Source organism: Megachile rotundata, chromosome 13, assembly GCF_050947335.1.
Source record: "Megachile rotundata isolate GNS110a chromosome 13, iyMegRotu1, whole genome shotgun sequence".
In the NCBI taxonomy this organism is placed as follows: Eukaryota; Metazoa; Arthropoda; class Insecta; order Hymenoptera; family Megachilidae; genus Megachile; species Megachile rotundata.
Genome location: NC_134995.1, coordinates 2398732 through 2415532, shown reverse-complemented (window position 1 = coordinate 2415532; position 16801 = coordinate 2398732). Strand labels below are relative to the sequence as shown.

Here is a 16801-nt window from a genome sequence, read left to right as displayed (position 1 = left end):
GTAACTTACCACTTTGCATTGTTGAAGAAATACTATGTCGAATGTATCTGTCATCATCGTTGTTTTCATTTATAACTGGTATCACTTGCTCCGTTTGAATTATTTTGCTTAATATCTCTGCAGGTCTTATAATCGTTGACAAGTACCGTGCGTGACTCAAATAATAAATTATTGCTGCTACGTGCGAACAGCGACCAATGGTACGATTACCATTCGCACATTCGCAACAATAACGTTTAATACCTGCATAACCAATTGAATTTGGGATGTAATCAATGAAACATTTGTACGTTTTACTATTTATATGACGCGACCTAACCTGAAAATTGACTATGTGTTCATGTTCCTTCAAGATGAAAATATTAATATTATCGTTTTCATCCATTATTTCGGCTAAATAAGAAATTGCTTGCGATAATTGATATAAGCCGGTGAATAGAATTTTTAAATCATTTTCCGCCATCTCCGGAAAGTCGAGGAGTATCGGTTTGAATGGAACTGTTCGTCTATACCAACAGTTTGTCTCTACTTCTAGTGCTAGGGAATTACTAACATGCTCTTGACTCAAAATTCGATTTATAATTTCATTTGTATACCCTTCGTCTGAATTCAAACGTTTTCCAAACTTATTATTTAACAACCCTACAATTCTACAGTACGAACCATCTGATGGAAGCAATTTGTTATCTAGCTGATTATGGAGCAGACGATATTTTTGCCCTATAATGCCATGTATGGCTTCTACGACCCATCTAACTTATGTTACTTGCCGAGAAGCATTTGATTTTGCGGTTGTTAATTGGCTCCGGTTGTCTTTCAATACGGGCATCAAAACTTTGTAGCCTTATTGTTTTAAATAAGATTCTACGTCCCGACAACTCCTATCAACGATACAGATGTCCCCTGATTTCATGAGACTTTGTAAACCATTCGGATCTTGCATGACTATTTTCATGATTTGAGCATCATTTTGTGTTGCATAATAAAGACCAAGTATGTCCACTATGCCATTTGTAGTGGACATTTGTAGTGCAGATTATGAATGGTTTACAAAGAGGAACTTTTTTTTTGACCGGAATATGACTCGCTGATACTCGTTATTTGAATTTTTTTCATGCCGAATATACATTCTATCAAAAATCAGTGCTAGTTGGTCAGTAAGGTTATATAAATGTTTGGCAACAACAGATGTTTCATACTGTATTAAATAAGCCGCGAATCCGAAATGTACTGGTAAAATATCTTTTTCGAACGCGTTTAATACTGATTTGCAAAATGTTGGAACTTGTTGTTTGTGTTCTAACCCCAGAATTGCAGCTATCATACTATTAGAATTACCAGTATGAAATTCAAATAAGAAAACTACCAGAGCCTGAATTATATCGCGACGATTTGATTTCCTCATAGATGTCATCATATCTTGTAATTCGATTGTGCGACTCGATTGCCGAAAGTTTGAATTTTCCTGGTTTAATCTCGTTACGCTAAGAGAGCAAAAAGTCCGGATCGTACCCGATGCGTTCGCGTTGTAAAGGAAGGAGTTGCGAGGGTGTAAGTCACCACGAGAAAAGTTCGCTTAGGTCAGATTTTATTAAAAGGGCCGCAAAATTACAATGACGTCGATTGAGCGCAAGCGATTGAACAGTTGATAGATTCCAAACATACACTGACTGTTTCCGAGAATTCGGCGCGTATATAAACCTAACGAGGTTGATAGTTCTCGAAGTACGAACCTTCTCGACGCAATATTTACAAAATAGGTGTAACCGACCGCGAAGGTTCGCGTAGAGCGGGCCTTCGCGATCTTTCGCGAGCTAGCTCGTCTCGCTCTCCGCGCCCCTCACCACGTAGTACGCTTCAAAACAAAGAGAGACACGCAAGAGGTGGGAGCGAGAGAACGAGAACGCGGTTTGGATGTTTCGATGGTTCGAGATTTTTCCCGAACATCGATTATATTTTCCCAACTTAAACCGGTAAATGCTTTTAATCGCTTCTCTGATAAAGTAAAATTGCCAACTTTATCTTTAATATCTGAACTATCATGTTCTAGATATTCAAAATAAACTCTAAGTTAGCTATCAAGGAAACTATTATTTACACCCCCGGACAAAAAGATAGCACATGTGTGCTATCTTTAATTTCTTGAATACTACTTAGAATTTTTTAATGTAATACATACCATTCTAATTGTTACATGGCAGAGAGAAGGAACTTCTTAGTAAATATGGTTGACTTTGCTATGTTTTTGAGCAAGCAGAAGAAATATACAAATAGTGCCGGCGAAATGATAGCACATTCACAGAATTTATACATATATTTTCATAAAAAAGAAAGTTACATTGCAATTAATACAAAGTTAATAATGATATGATAATAATAATAATCCGCCTTTATTTTCTATTACTTCGAGTACTCGCTTTGATAAGGATTTGTATAACATTTTAATTGTATTTTGTGGCAAATTATCCCAATGTATCTTAATAGCTTCTTTTAATTGTTTAATATTATCATACTGTTTTCCATTCTTATATACAGCACGTGCTAGTTCTCCCCAATAATTTTCAATAATATTCAGGTCCAGGGAGCGTGCGGGCAACGGAAAAACTGATACGTTTTCTCTTTGAAAAAATTGTTCTTCGACTTTAATTCGGAGAATTGCAGCATTGCCATGTTAAAAAATAAATTTATCAGTGGTAATTCGTAGTGCGTGTCCAATACTTTGTTTTGAGAGTAAATTTATATATTTTTGATAATTCATTTTTCCTTCAAGAAACTATACATTTGTTTTGCCTTTGTATCCATTCCGTTTAAATTCCAGCCCAAATCATTACACCACCCACACCCATTACACCACCCACACCCACACATGTGCTATCTTTTTGTCCGGGGGTGTAAATGTACGCGTAAATTCTGAATCAAAGCTTGAAATAAACGGGTTTTTAATAAATGACCAGGACAGTACCGGTTTCCTTTGGGTACATATAATCTTCGCATGATAAATACCTGTTTACGAGTTTCAGCTGGTACATTAATAATATTTAACTTGGATCCACATATGAAACAATATCCATGACTTGAAATAATTCTAGCAAATGGCACTTCAATTAAATTGTTTTGTTCATCATGAATATTTTCGTAAATTTGAAAAGAGGGATCTTCTGCTGACGAAGACGTTGGAAACGAAGATTCAGAAGACACTTGCTGAAATTGATTAAATGATGTTACGTTAATATATCGTACGATCAGAATCTGTCGCCGCTTTATTTTGTATGTACCATCGGATAACGACGTCAACACCAGCGAAGGAACAGCGTACGCCGAGGGAACGCACCGCTACCCTGCCGCTACCCCGCTCGGATCCAGCAATAGACCAAGAGAGGCAGCGGAGTAAGGGGAGGAAAGTCTGCGAGAGAGCGACGTACGCCTAAGGAAGGTTCCGCTACCTTGCCGCTTCCCCGCTAAGGACCTGCGATAGAGGAAGAGAGGTCGCGGAGCAAGAGGAGGTCCTGCCGAAGATACCTTCGCGAGAAGACAGAGACTTCGGCCTGGGGTGGGGGTGATCACAAGGTGTCCGAATACCGGCGTAAGGGCACGCGGTTTAGCATTCTGTATTCGGCCTTTACCTCACCAAAAGTTTTCCGCTTTGTCGCAGTCGTTAAGTTTTTCGTGTGTTACATCGATCGCTGCCGCCTGCCTTTAGTCGCCCAGTTCCGGACATCTCGGTAAGCCCCTCACCTTATATCGTTGTAAAGAGTTCGAAATCGAGAATAACGTACCATGGGTTGTCGACCACCGGGCGTGCCAATCACCGACCGGTTCTGCAAAACGTGGCCGGAGCGTCGGCATTGAGCGTTAGTTACTAGATAGGTTAAGTAATTGGGGAAAATCCGGAAGTATCGTGAAATAGGAAGATCACTTCTCGATATTCCTATAAGCCACGCTCGGCAGGTCACTGAATCGGACCTGGGGGATTGGTACCGCGTTAGCCATAATTTAGTTTCTTAGTCTCGCGAAAGCGTGCAAGTCTTGTGCCCTCCCACGTCTCGATTTCGAATTCTCATTTTCGCGGGAGCAGATCGGAAAGTGCATGTTTTGTCGTATCGGACATTTCGTAGTTTGTCGCGCTAGTTCTCGCCTTCTCTCTCTAGACGGTCGTCGATACAGAATCAATTCGCGTGTAAGAATAAATCGCGTCGCGTTTAGTTTAATTGCGTTAGATTTCGTGCGTTTAGGATAATTGCGTTAGGATCTTTGCGTTTCGTCGCGTTATATTGCGTTAGGATCTTTGCGTTTCGTCGCGTTATATTGCGGTAGAATAATTGCGTCGCGTTTCGTTAGTCATTAGAGTTGCGTATAGATAATTGCGTCGCGTATCATTCCGAAAATCGACGACTGTATCGAGCTTAGGAATTGGCATTAGTTCCCGTTTACGGGATCAGAATCACGTGATTTTCGGACATCTGTCAGTCGCCAAGCAGTAACGAGCGAACTGGTTGTCGGTACGGGATCATACTGTCCATCACCTAGATTAATTAGATTTAAATAAACAGCGCTGCTTTTAACGAATACTGTTGAGTCGAGGTCTCCTACGAATTATCCCGGGATATTTCCTCAAATCCGCCTCCGCGTCTAGCCTACTTACCCTGTAAGAATCCCGCCACTCTACCATCGCGTACGGATACTGAGTTACCGAGCCGTTCCGCCGCCGGTTCGAGTCCCTCGCGTTAAAGTTCCTTATCGCGACGCGGAAACGCGTCTGGCGCCCAATTAATTAACAAATCAAAGCGATATTGAACGAATTCGAATCGGGCGCGGAAGTGCTACTCGTCCGCGAATCCGCGGAGGCGCCGTGATGGTCGTGGTCGCGGGTTAGGCCGGAAGAGCCGTTTCGAGAATTCGCGGGCGAAGCGGGGTCGCGGGCAACTAACGAGCTAGCCGCGAAATGCCGCGTAGCAAACATTACATAGTGCCGCCAAAATAGAAGATAGTGATAAAAGGCAGCCCCCCCCCCCCCACCCCCCCCACCCCCCCAGTCGTGCTCCTTAAGAGTTCGTGGGCCCCCCTCATGCGCCGGGGAAGGATCACCGTGTGGGTTTTAGTGGGCAAAAATCCCACATAACCCCGCGCCCTCCCTCAGGGATGCGGGGTATATTTCGAAAATTTCCCCACGTAAAAAAAAAAAAAAAAACAAAAAAAATCGTCATCATCAGTAAAAAATTTGTTTACTTCCAAGAGTATAGTGCCCTTAAAGAATTTTTTCTGGCAAAAATCAAAGTTGTTCCAGGTTGTTCTATGCTCATTTGATATTGTTCTCCAGTTTGGTGCCGCTATCACGCCGTTATAGGTCAAAAACGTCAAAAAAAGGTTATGACGATTACGTCACGAGCCGTTCCGTCAGCCGCGCTCCGTTGACCGCGCACCGTCAACCGCGCACCGCAAGGTGGGGACCCCCCACCGAGACCACCCACCGCGACCCGATACTACTTGTTAGTTAGAGATCGATCGCGTGATCGATTGAGTTGGCCTGGGGCTTCGGCCCCGAAAGGATCTTTTTGGAGGTCCTCTCCAAGGCAGTAAGGTCTTCCTAGTCCGATGATAGCCTCGGGTTGGGAGGACTGGAGGCCTGCATCGGCGTGGAGGGTAGCCCACGCGCCGAGGCTGGCCGCGCCAATGGTCAACCGATTTATCCGACCTCGGGGAAGGTAAGCCGTGGGTAGTCGTTGCGTTGGAGGGTAGCCCACAGCGTGACGCCTGCCAGAACGTGGAGGGAAGAGCCAACTCCCGGAACACTCTCGGAGGCCCTCTCCAAGGTAGTAAGGCTTTCCTAGTCCGATGATAGTCTCGGGCTGGGTGGACTGGAGGCCAGCATCGGCGTGGAAGGTAGCCCACGCGCCGAGGCTGGCCGCACCAACGGTCAACCGACTTATCCGACCTCGTGGATAGCCCTCGGGGAAGGTAAGCCATGGGTAGACGTTGCGTTGGAGGGTAGCCCACAGCGTGACGCCTGCCAGAACGTGGAGGGAAGAGCCTACTCCAGGAACACTCTCGGTCTTAATAAGAGAAAGGCAAGGCCAGAACTGGCCACTTACCCCGTGTACTTTACTCTCTTTCCTTCCTCCTCTCAATCGCGCCGAACCGTAGGAATAGGTACGCGAAACCCGCGAACGCGTTCGACCGACCGTACCGCGAAACCCGCGAACGCGTTCGGCCGACCGTACCGCGAACGCCGCGAGATGTTCCCTCCGTCCGAACCGCGAACACCGCGAGAAGTTCTACCGACACAGCCCGCGGACCAAGCAGCTTCCAGTAGCAGCAATATTAATAAATAGATATAGTTATAGCTAAACATCGTGTTCTCTTTTCACCCACGACCAGTCCCCTTCCTTCCGCGATCGGCCCCCTCGCGTCGACCCTGGCGCGCTGAAGCGTCCGGCACAAGGGGGCCCGTGAGCCGCGTACTCCACCGTGCTGCCTAGCAACGCGGGTGGAGGAAACGGCTACGTTACAGGGTGAAAAATTTGTTTACTTCCAAGAGTAAAGTGCCCTTAAAAAATTTGTTCGGGCAAAAATCAAAGTTGTTCCAGGTTGTTACGTTAATTATTAGATGAAATATGTAATTTGGTGTTTAGAAAATGGTAATAATACCCGAATATATAAGAATACTCTTTGCGCGCTCGACATCGTTTTTTTATTATATCTTTGTAAACACTTTGTTTGGGAAATTATTACTTTGGAACAATATTTGGAACAACTAGAACAATCTGGAACAACCATAAAAAATTCGATTTTCGAAAAATGAGGTGCCAGACCAAAAAACTGTTTTTTTTTTTCATTTTTTATCAAAATAATTAGTATAAAACTTTTATCTTCTGGAAAAATTTAGAACAAGTCTAGAACAACCTGGCACAACTTTTAGAATTTAAAAATTTTCGAAATGGGGTGCTAACTTCATACAGGTCTGGTATACTGAATTTAAATGCGGTCGTACATCACGAATTTAAATGCGTGCGATGATGCTGAACGCTCTGGTTGCCCAAAATCGGCAGGTGTTCCGGAAAACATAAAAAATGTCCACAAAATAGATTTAAAAGACCGTAAACTTAAGTTACGTGAGATAGCTGATGCCTTGAAGATATCAGAAGGTAGTGTCTTCACAATTTTGCATGAAAATTTGGGCATGTGCAAATTGCTTCCAAAGTGAGTGCCGCGTTTGCTGTTTCCCGATGGCAATGCGCCGTGTCACAAATCCATGAACACGATGGTTCAATTGAACGAATTACGTTTTGCATTGTTTCCCCACACACCGTACTCCCCCGATTTGGACCTCAGCGACTACTGACTCTTTGCAGATATGAAAAAAATGCTCCACGGAAAGAAATTTGGCTCAAATGAAGAAGTGATTGCGGAAACTGAGGCTTATTTTGGGGGCAAAGACAAATCGTTTTATATAAAGGGAATTGAAAAGTTAGAGGAGCGTTGGAATCAATGTATCACACTGGAAGGAAAGTATATTGATGATTAAAGTGGAATTTTTAAAAAAAAATTTGATTCTCTTAGTTAGACCGGAGACTTATTGAGTGATGTGTTAACACAGCTGGTGGCACTCACAGGTCACTGCACTGTCTTTATTTCAAAACACTTTTGTTTTCACTTTCACTTTCTGGAGAATCCCTGGTAAAAGGTATTGTCCCTCTCGATGCCTCCGAGGGTGTCCGAAAGGGGCCGATTATTTTAATATTGTCCTGGACTGCTCCTGTGATTAACAATAATCCCCCAAGATCCATGTTGAAAACTGCAGGTGCTGTGAAAAGTCCTCAGAATTTAGATTATGCGGCCGTATAAACTTATACGGGTGCATCTCGTTCTCTTGAAGAATTCGATGTACCGCGGAGCGATGCATACTGAAATAAAATACAGAAATATATTAATAAATAAAGAAGGATACTTTAATATTAACGTTTAAATATTATTAACATTACTTACTCTAAACGGCGAGCGACGTCTCCTATGCTTAGCGTTCCATCTTCATGGAACTCTTCGACTACCTCGCGTTCCTTTTGCACTCGACGTAAATATAAAAAATATAAAATTCTGCGTTAGTCTTTTGCAGAGATATTCCGATGGTTACTGTCCGGCAGCTCACACGAAAATGCTCGCGAGTCAAATATAGTTTTCTTTCCAAAAACCACTCTGCCTTTACCCACCCCATCGCTGGATATTTTAACAAAAGTGTGCATATTGTTTGAAGGACTTCTCCGAATCTGATTGCCATTTTTGAACGTCCTCACGGGTTTTTCGAAACAATCAATTATACGACAGCCGATACCTGCGAGACTCTCTGTAAGGCTAATGTATAATAACTTTCTTTTTTATGAAAATATATGTATAAATTCTGTGAATATGCTATCATTTCGCCGGCACTATTTGTATATTTCTTCTGCTTGCTCAAAAACCTAGCAAGTTCAACCATATTTACTAAGAAGTTCCTTCTCTCTGCCATGTAACAATTAGAATGGTATATATTACATTAAAAAATTCTAAGTAGTTTTCAAGAAATTAAAGATAGCACACATGTGCTATCATTTTGTCCGGGAGTGTAGGAGACGTCGCTCGCCGTTTAGAGTAAGTAATGTTAACACATTGACAGCCGGCCCCGCGAAAATGCGGATTTCTGAGTTTGTTGCTTGAGCGCCGGCCCCACAATGATGTGGAATTTTTTTTACTAGTATGAGTGTCTTACACATCGATTTGTATTTACTTGCATAGTTATGTCGATCTTCATTTTTTATACTCCAAAAATAAGACGTATGCGAATGGGTCAGAAATAATCAAAGCCAGAATTATTCTCGAACAGTGCATTTCATAGTCATTATCCGTTTCGTACGCTTACGCTTTTGGTTGAACAGTATAACAAGTTTTATTATTCTGTAACTTTTTACCCATATAATATGAGTGAAATTATTAATGAGTATATTGCTGACTCTCTATCGGATTATTCGGTACATTCAGAAGATTCTGATATAGAAGTCGAGGACAGCGATAGTGATGTGGGTCCAAGAAGAAGATCAAGAGCCATTCCACTACAGCATTCAAGCGATTCCAATGATTCCAGTGACTGTGAAATGTCCACAGAATCGCACAGTGAAGTATGGGCAGATGTCGATAAAATTCCTAATATACCAGATTTTACTGGTGAGCCCGGCCCAAAGATTTTTCCTACTGATAAGAAAAGCGTAAAAGAAGTTGTTGAATTGTTTATTGACAATGATTTGTTTCAATTAATGATCAATGAATCCAACATCTATTACCACCAAAATAAGGACAAGATGAGTGAGAAAAAGAAAATGTCAAAATGGCATGATATTACTCTAGCCGAGATGAAAAAATTTCTTGGTATAAATATAATGATGGGCCAGGTAAAGAAAGATGTAAAAGATGATTACTGGTGCTCCGAATTTTACACGAGAACACCATCGTTCTCCACTATAATGCCACGTAATAGATTTCGCCAGATTTGGAGGACGTGGCATTTTTAACCGACTTCGAAAAAGGAGGAGGTTACTCAATTCGATCAGTATTTTTTTTTATTTGTTTTTTTTTTATTTTTTTTATTATTTTTATTTTCTATGTGTGCCCGCCTATTACGCCTAGCTGGATGCACCGATCGGAACGAAACCTTTTGCATCTGGTAGGTCCTGACTCCCCATTGGTACCAACATCAAAAAATTTTTCATTTTTTAATTGCAAAGTGTTGTTATTGCAAAAAAACCGGCAACTTTTGAAATAAACTTTTCTCGATTTTAGTGCGCTTTTAATATCTTATCACGGACATGATTCTGAACAATTTTGTTCATATACAAATTTCGCGGAAAGCTTTAGTTTTCGAGATATTAGCAAAAAATTGTTGAAAAGTTTTGAAATCAACTTTGGACGATTTTAATGTTCTTTTAATATGTTATCAGTGGCACGATTCTGAACAACTTTTTCCTTATCCGCAATTAAGGGGAAGCTTTAGTTTTCGAGTTATTAGCGAAAAACTATTGTTACTAATATATTGAATTCTACGTATGCCTTCGTGTCTCTGGTGGTGTATGAGTCAACATGCAGTCGCCGATTTTCTACTGTTTCTACAAACACGTCTTGTCGGCCGAAAATCAGTATACATGTATAATAACTATTGTTATTGCAAAATCCTATTCTTTGGTATTGTTATGTAAGAAATGTCTCACAGTATCCTATACAGTTCTCCCCATTCCACTAAAACGCGTGAAATAAAATAATTTTAAGAAAAAAAATACACCGACTTCGAAATGCACTAAAAAGTATAAAATAATTTCTATTTGCTAATGAAGTAATTTCTATTTCATTCAATCATACAATTACGTAACAGATATGAATGAAACCTATTTACTCGTTAGGTAGTATATTAAATACATTTCAACCTTTTCGGAGGCGGCGCATAATTAAAAATACCTCAGTAAACGTTGCCGCCAATAACCAGTTGATTGTGGTATGGCATATTGGATATTAATAAATCCTGAGAAAGAATACGAACCATTATAGATATATCTGGTAATATACGTAAATGTAATGACTGCATCTTCATTTCGCAACGTTTCTGATATAAATGAAATTGAATCGACTTCAAAAATCTTTTAATTTTGCGCCGCCTCCGAAAAGGTTGAAATGTATTTAATATACTACCTAACGAGTAAATAGGTTTCATTCATATCTGTTACGTAATTGTATGATTGAATGAAATAGAAATTACTTCATTAGCAAATAGAAATTATTTTATACTTTTTAGTGCATTTCGAAGTCGGTGTATTTTTTTTCTTAAAATTATGTTTTCAAACAATGAAACAATAACCAGTTCTAATAAGCTCGAGAAGATTCAGCCCATTTTGAGCTATTTATTAGATAAATTTAAATCTGTATATACGCCTAGGAAAGAACTTTCGCTTGATGAATCCATTATTCCATGGCGTGGAAAATTATCTATAAAAACATACAATCCAACAAAAATAATAAAGTACGGCTTACTTTGCCGTATGCTATGCGAAGCTAGAACCGGATATGTTTCCAACATAGAAATATACTGTGCGGAAGGCAAAAAATTGGACCAGACAATTATGTCATTACTTGATAAAAATATATGTTTGGGACACCACTTATATATGGACAACTATTATAACAGCATTAAAACTGCAGAATTGCTTATGACAAATGGTACACGAGTTTATGGTACAATTAGAGCAAATAGGGGTGTTCCCGAGTCTTTACGGCATCTCAGATTGAAAACTGGAGAATATAGATGTAAAAGAAAGGGTGAAGTTTTAGTACAGGCGTGGAAGCCGAAACAGAAGGTCGTATACATGGTTTCCACGATACATTCGGGAGAATTAATGAAAACAAATAAAATACACTGGAAAACTAAACAAGAAATTATAAAACCCTATTCCGTCATAGAGTATGATAAATATATGATGGGTGTAGATTTGGTAGATCAGTATTTATCATATTATTCCATCATGAGAAAAACGGTAAAGTGGACAAAGAAGACAGTCTTGTTTCTTTTAAATTGCGCAATGTTTAAGGGGGGAGACCAGTATGACACCTTAAAAAAATCGATTTTTTTTTTATCATCTTAAAAAATTCTCCCTTCTCTCCTACATATAATGCCGAAAACCGGGTTTAAAAATTCGAAAAACTCTCGTCGCTAGACCTGTTTCCGTATCGCACATAGCACTATCCCGCGCATGCACATATAACTTTAACCTCGTTTTTCTCGAAACACCATTTTTGGACCTTGCAACCAGCCTACAGCCTAAACGGAGGTTCAGATCACCTTGAAATTTTTTGTGGTAGTATTTCAAATCAATGGTTATCGGCCTAACCTAAAACCTATCCCAGGCCTATCCCAGAAAACAAATCTAATTTTGGAGAAAAAAATAAAATGTTGGAAAAATTTGCGTAATTACGTGTTTTGCCACTTTGATAATTTTTATATGCTATTGGGTTGAATAATCAAATCAGGTCGGAGGTTAGGCCGAAAACAGCATCGATTTCCTTTACTTATAATTTTATTTTATGCATTTCTGACGACTCGTTTGATCTGTACCCTGGTTACAGTGAGGAAGTGCGCCGAAGTGTAGACCATCTATCTTTTCTTGTTTTTAACTATACCGCCCTTATTTGTACTGATTTTTTTTTTAATATTTAAATAAAGGTCCATTTCAACCAAATTCATCAAAAGATTTGATTTTTCTTAAGCGACAAAACTCTGACGATCTTTTAAAGATAGGCCCGTTTTAGGTTGCGTCATACTGGTCTCCCCCCTTAATGCATTTAGATTATATATTGAATTGAATGGCAACATTATAAAATATAAACAATTTTTACATACTGTTGGACGTTCTTGGATCGAGGAATTCGCAAATACACAAGATGTATTGAATGATACTTCTAGTAATTCTGATTCTAATACTTCAAGTACTTCTGTACTTGTTCTTACACCTCGCATACCGAAATTTGATAACCCCCAGAGACTTTCGGGTGATATGAAGAAACATAAAGTTTCCAGAATTCTTGGATCAGGGAAAAAAACCGATACGTACGACGTCCGTGTAAAGTTTGCTCTGCTGGTAAAAAAAGAAGCGAGAGTAGCTTTATGTGTGCTGAATGCTGAGTACCTTTACATCTTGGACAATGTTTCGAGAAATACCACACTTGCCTTAAATATTAAAACTATTATTTTCTGTTTACGTTATATGTTACACGGAAATATTTGAAACCCGCGCGGCTTTGCTAGCCTCTCCTGAGGTTCTTCAGCTGAACGCATCGAAAATATATTTTAGCGCCACTTCCTGGGCGATGCAACGCCAACGCCTAAAAGAGGAGGAAAAAGGGACCGAGGCTTAGCTACGCGCGATGCACGCGAGTCAGTTTTTTTTGTGCGTTACGCCCTAGTGGTTCTTCTTTCTCAAATTCAGTTTCAAAGTCATTGATATATTTTGCAATGAATTCTAACACCGTTTAGTTATCAGGTATGTAAGCTATCATACCCCTAAGTCATTTCCATAACAAAAAAAAACGCGGACGTAAGGCCCGTAGAGGGGTACGTACATCGTACTCTCTCTGATTACACAAACGCGGTCGCAAGACCCGTAGAGGGGTACGTACATCGTACTATCTCTGACTACACACACGCGGCCGTAAGGCCCGTAGAGGGATACGTACATCGTACTCTCTCTGACTACACACAGGCGGCCGTAAGGTCCGTAGAGGGGTGCGTCAATCGCACTCTCTCTGACTCCGCACGCGGTCATTCTTATGACCCGTTTCGGGTTTGCGCCTTGCGCAATCACCCTAGTTGCACACACACATCTCACACTTACATAAAAGAGTTAAATACACGATTTTTCACGAGGTTTTTTGGCTACAAGGTCTTTTTCCTCGGGGTTTACACCCAAAACTATTGTTGTTTTTTTATTTTAATGGCACCTGTCCTTTTTTGCATGAACAACGTGACTCAGACACGAGGTTTGAGTTTCGACGCCTCAACATTATATACAAGGTGTTCGGCTACTGGTGGGCATAATTTTAGGGGGTGGTAGCTGGAGTGATTCTGAACAACTTTTTCCTTTACCAAAATGCTGGTTAAAGCTTAGTTTTTGAATTATTAATGAAAAACACTGACCAATGAGAGCACATATAGACCGGTCGCGCGACAGCGTGAGCGACAGCTTCGAATATGACGGCCAATCGTCGTCGTGAACAAATGTATCGATTTCAGGCTTTAAATGTCTCTTAGGTCGCCGGCTGTCAATGTGTTAATAGTATTTAAACATTAATATTAAAGTATCCTTCTGTATTTTATTTCAGTATGCATCGCTCCGCGGTACATCGAATTCTTCAAGAGAACGAGATGCACCCGTATAAGTTTATACGGCCGCATAATCTAAATTCTGAGGACTTTTCACAGCACCTGCAGTTTTCAACATGGATCTTGGGGGATTATTGTTAATCACAGGAGCAGTCCAGGACAATATTAAAATAATCGGCCCCTTTCGGACACCCTCGGAGGCATCGGGAGGGGCAATACCTTTTACCAGGGATTCTCCAGAAAGTGAAAGTGAAAACAAAAGTGTTTTGAAATAAAGACAGTGCAGTGACCTGTGAGTGCCACTAGCTGTGTTATAAGGTGCCAATGTCTGCGACAGGTCAACATCGGCAGGACGACCCAGTGGCAATTACCCCATCACTTTCACTCTCGGATTATTAACAAACAGGATTATTTTCAAAGAATGGGTGAGTCTTATTTTAATAAATTTTCTGTAAATTAGTAGAGACGTTAATACATTTGTTAGATCTCATATTGAAACTCTATTTTATCACAAACAGAATAAGTATTTCCTATTAAATACGTAAATTCCATGGCCAATATTACTGTCGGAAATAAAACAAAAAAATTTCGATATTTAATGTCACATTCCTTGTCGTTAACGAATTGCAGTATTCAATAAATTCCATTTGCATGCTTAAGATGCGCATAAGACGCCTCATGGATTATCAATATGTTAACCGAAATGAATTTACAAATATTTTGCCCCAAGCCAACAATCATGTACTGCGATAATAAAGCATCCATTGTATGGATGAAAAATACTCGTTCCTCTAATAAAACGAGACACGTAAATTTAAGATTTCATTTTATATGCGACCAAATTGAAGACGGGAGACTCAATGTTATACACATAGATACAAAATACATGATTGCTGACTTTCTTACTAAAGCAATAACGCGAGATAAACTCCTATGGTCTTTAAATAAAATCAGGTTGATAGATATCGACGAAATTATACAAAAATGACTAAATCCAACTACGTTGCTTGTAGGGGGAGTGTGTAGACTGGATTGTATTATACGAGGGTTGTTCACAAAGGATCGCGAATTTTGAATTTCCCCGGGCTACGTATATTTGATTTTTGTTTTTCTTTTGTAGCGTTATGTTGGTACTCATGTCCCTTACTTATGCTGACAAGGACGGCCATTTTGAATGTTTACTTAATTATTGGCAGCTGTTTTGCTTGGATGTGTTTTGGCTCGTCTTCGATTTTTGCCTATTCCAAAAAATGGATCAAAGAATCTGCATCAAATTTTGTGTGAAAAACAAAATAAAGTGCGCGGACGCATTCCGAATGTTGACTGTGGCATATGGTGAAGCTACCTTGGACCAAAGCAACGTTTATCGATGGTACAAAAAGTTCTCAGAGGGCCGAGAAGATGTGAACGACGAAGAGCGTGTCGGACGCCCGATCACGTCAACAACAGACGAAAACGTTGATAAAGTGAAGAAAATAGTATTAGCCAATCGTCGAATCACCGTTAGAGAAGTTGCTGAGGACCTAAACATATCGATTGGCTCGTGCCATTCGATTTTAACCAATGATTTGGGCATGAGTCGGGTCGCCGCGAAATTCGTGCCAAAATTGTTCAATTTCGATCAAAAACAGCATCGCGTTAACATTGCTCAGGAGATGTTGGACTCGGTCCGTGACGACCCAAATGTGCTCCAGAGGGTCATAACTGGTGACGAATCATGGGTTTATGGTTATGACGTGGAAACCAAAGCTCAATCATCCCAATGGAAGCTGCCGCATGAGCCAAGACCGAAAAAAGCGCGCCAAGTTCGGTCGAACGTGAAGGTTTTGCTCACAGTTTTCTTCGATTGCAGGGGCGTGGTGCATCATGAGTTCTTGCCACAGGGTACTACGGTCAATAAAGAATATTACCTGCAAGTTATGCGCAATTTGCGCGAAGCAATCCGCCAGAAGCGCCCGGATTTGTGGAAGAACAAAAACTGGCTTTTGCACCATAATAACGCCCCTGCTCACACATCGTTGCTTGTGCGCGAATATTTGGCCAAAAACAACACAGTAATGGTGCCGCAGCCACCGTATTCCCCAGACCTGGCCCCTTGTGACTTTTTCCTGTTCCCAAAACTGAAGAGGCCCATGAAAGGACGACGCTACGCCACGATTGAGGAGATAAAGACGGCATCGAAGGAGGAGCTGAACAAGATCACAAAAAATGATTTTTTTAAGTGCTTCGAGGATTGGAAAAAACGTTGGCATAAATGTATTATATCCAAGGGGAATTACTTTGAAGGGGACAAAATAGATATTCATGAATAAATAAATATTTTTTGAAAAAATATAAAATTCGCGATACTTTTTGAACAGACCTCGTATGTTAGAAGTTACGAGCGCCCGTAGTTTGAAGGGGGTACAAGCGAGCGCGATACGTTTAGCCGAAATCGCGAGTCAGTCCTCGATAGATAAGCACGGATAGATGAGCGATATACATAGTATACGAATACTGGCCAGCGGCAAATATAGTTATTTTTCATTTTGTATATATATATATTAATAAACAGTGATAAGAAAGTAACAACAATTTTGATAAAAATAATGTTTTTAATAATTAATATGTACTTTTTAATGCACAATCTGAAAGAGCATAAAAAATTACACCATTTATGATAGTTTTTATAGTTTTAACTTCTTGTAATTTGTTAATAAAAGCTTGACAAAGTAAAAGTCATTTGTGAAAGCAAGTGTAAAATTAGTTTTCCCTAAATACGTGGCTGGCGTGCAGCTATCTTGGAATAGCATCCACCACTACCACCATTTACCTACCTACAACTCCTACAACCATCAAACCCACCATTAACCTTATTTCTTTTCCTTTTTTCCTACCTTCTTACCTCTACCTTCTTCCTTTCTGCATTCTTCCTTC

At 40.3% G+C, this 16801-nt stretch overlaps 1 long non-coding RNA gene across 1 annotated transcript; it reads right to left on the bottom strand.

Moving 5' to 3' along the window:
• Window positions 1-1571: 1571 nt before the first annotated feature.
• LOC143265704 (uncharacterized) lies at window positions 1572-10353 on the bottom strand. Its single transcript, XR_013040384.1, has 2 exons — window positions 7984-10353; window positions 1572-7901 (listed from the first exon to the last, which is right to left on the bottom strand). It is a non-coding gene; the product is annotated as an uncharacterized LOC143265704 (long non-coding RNA).
• Between the last annotated feature and the right edge of the window lie 6448 nt (window positions 10354-16801).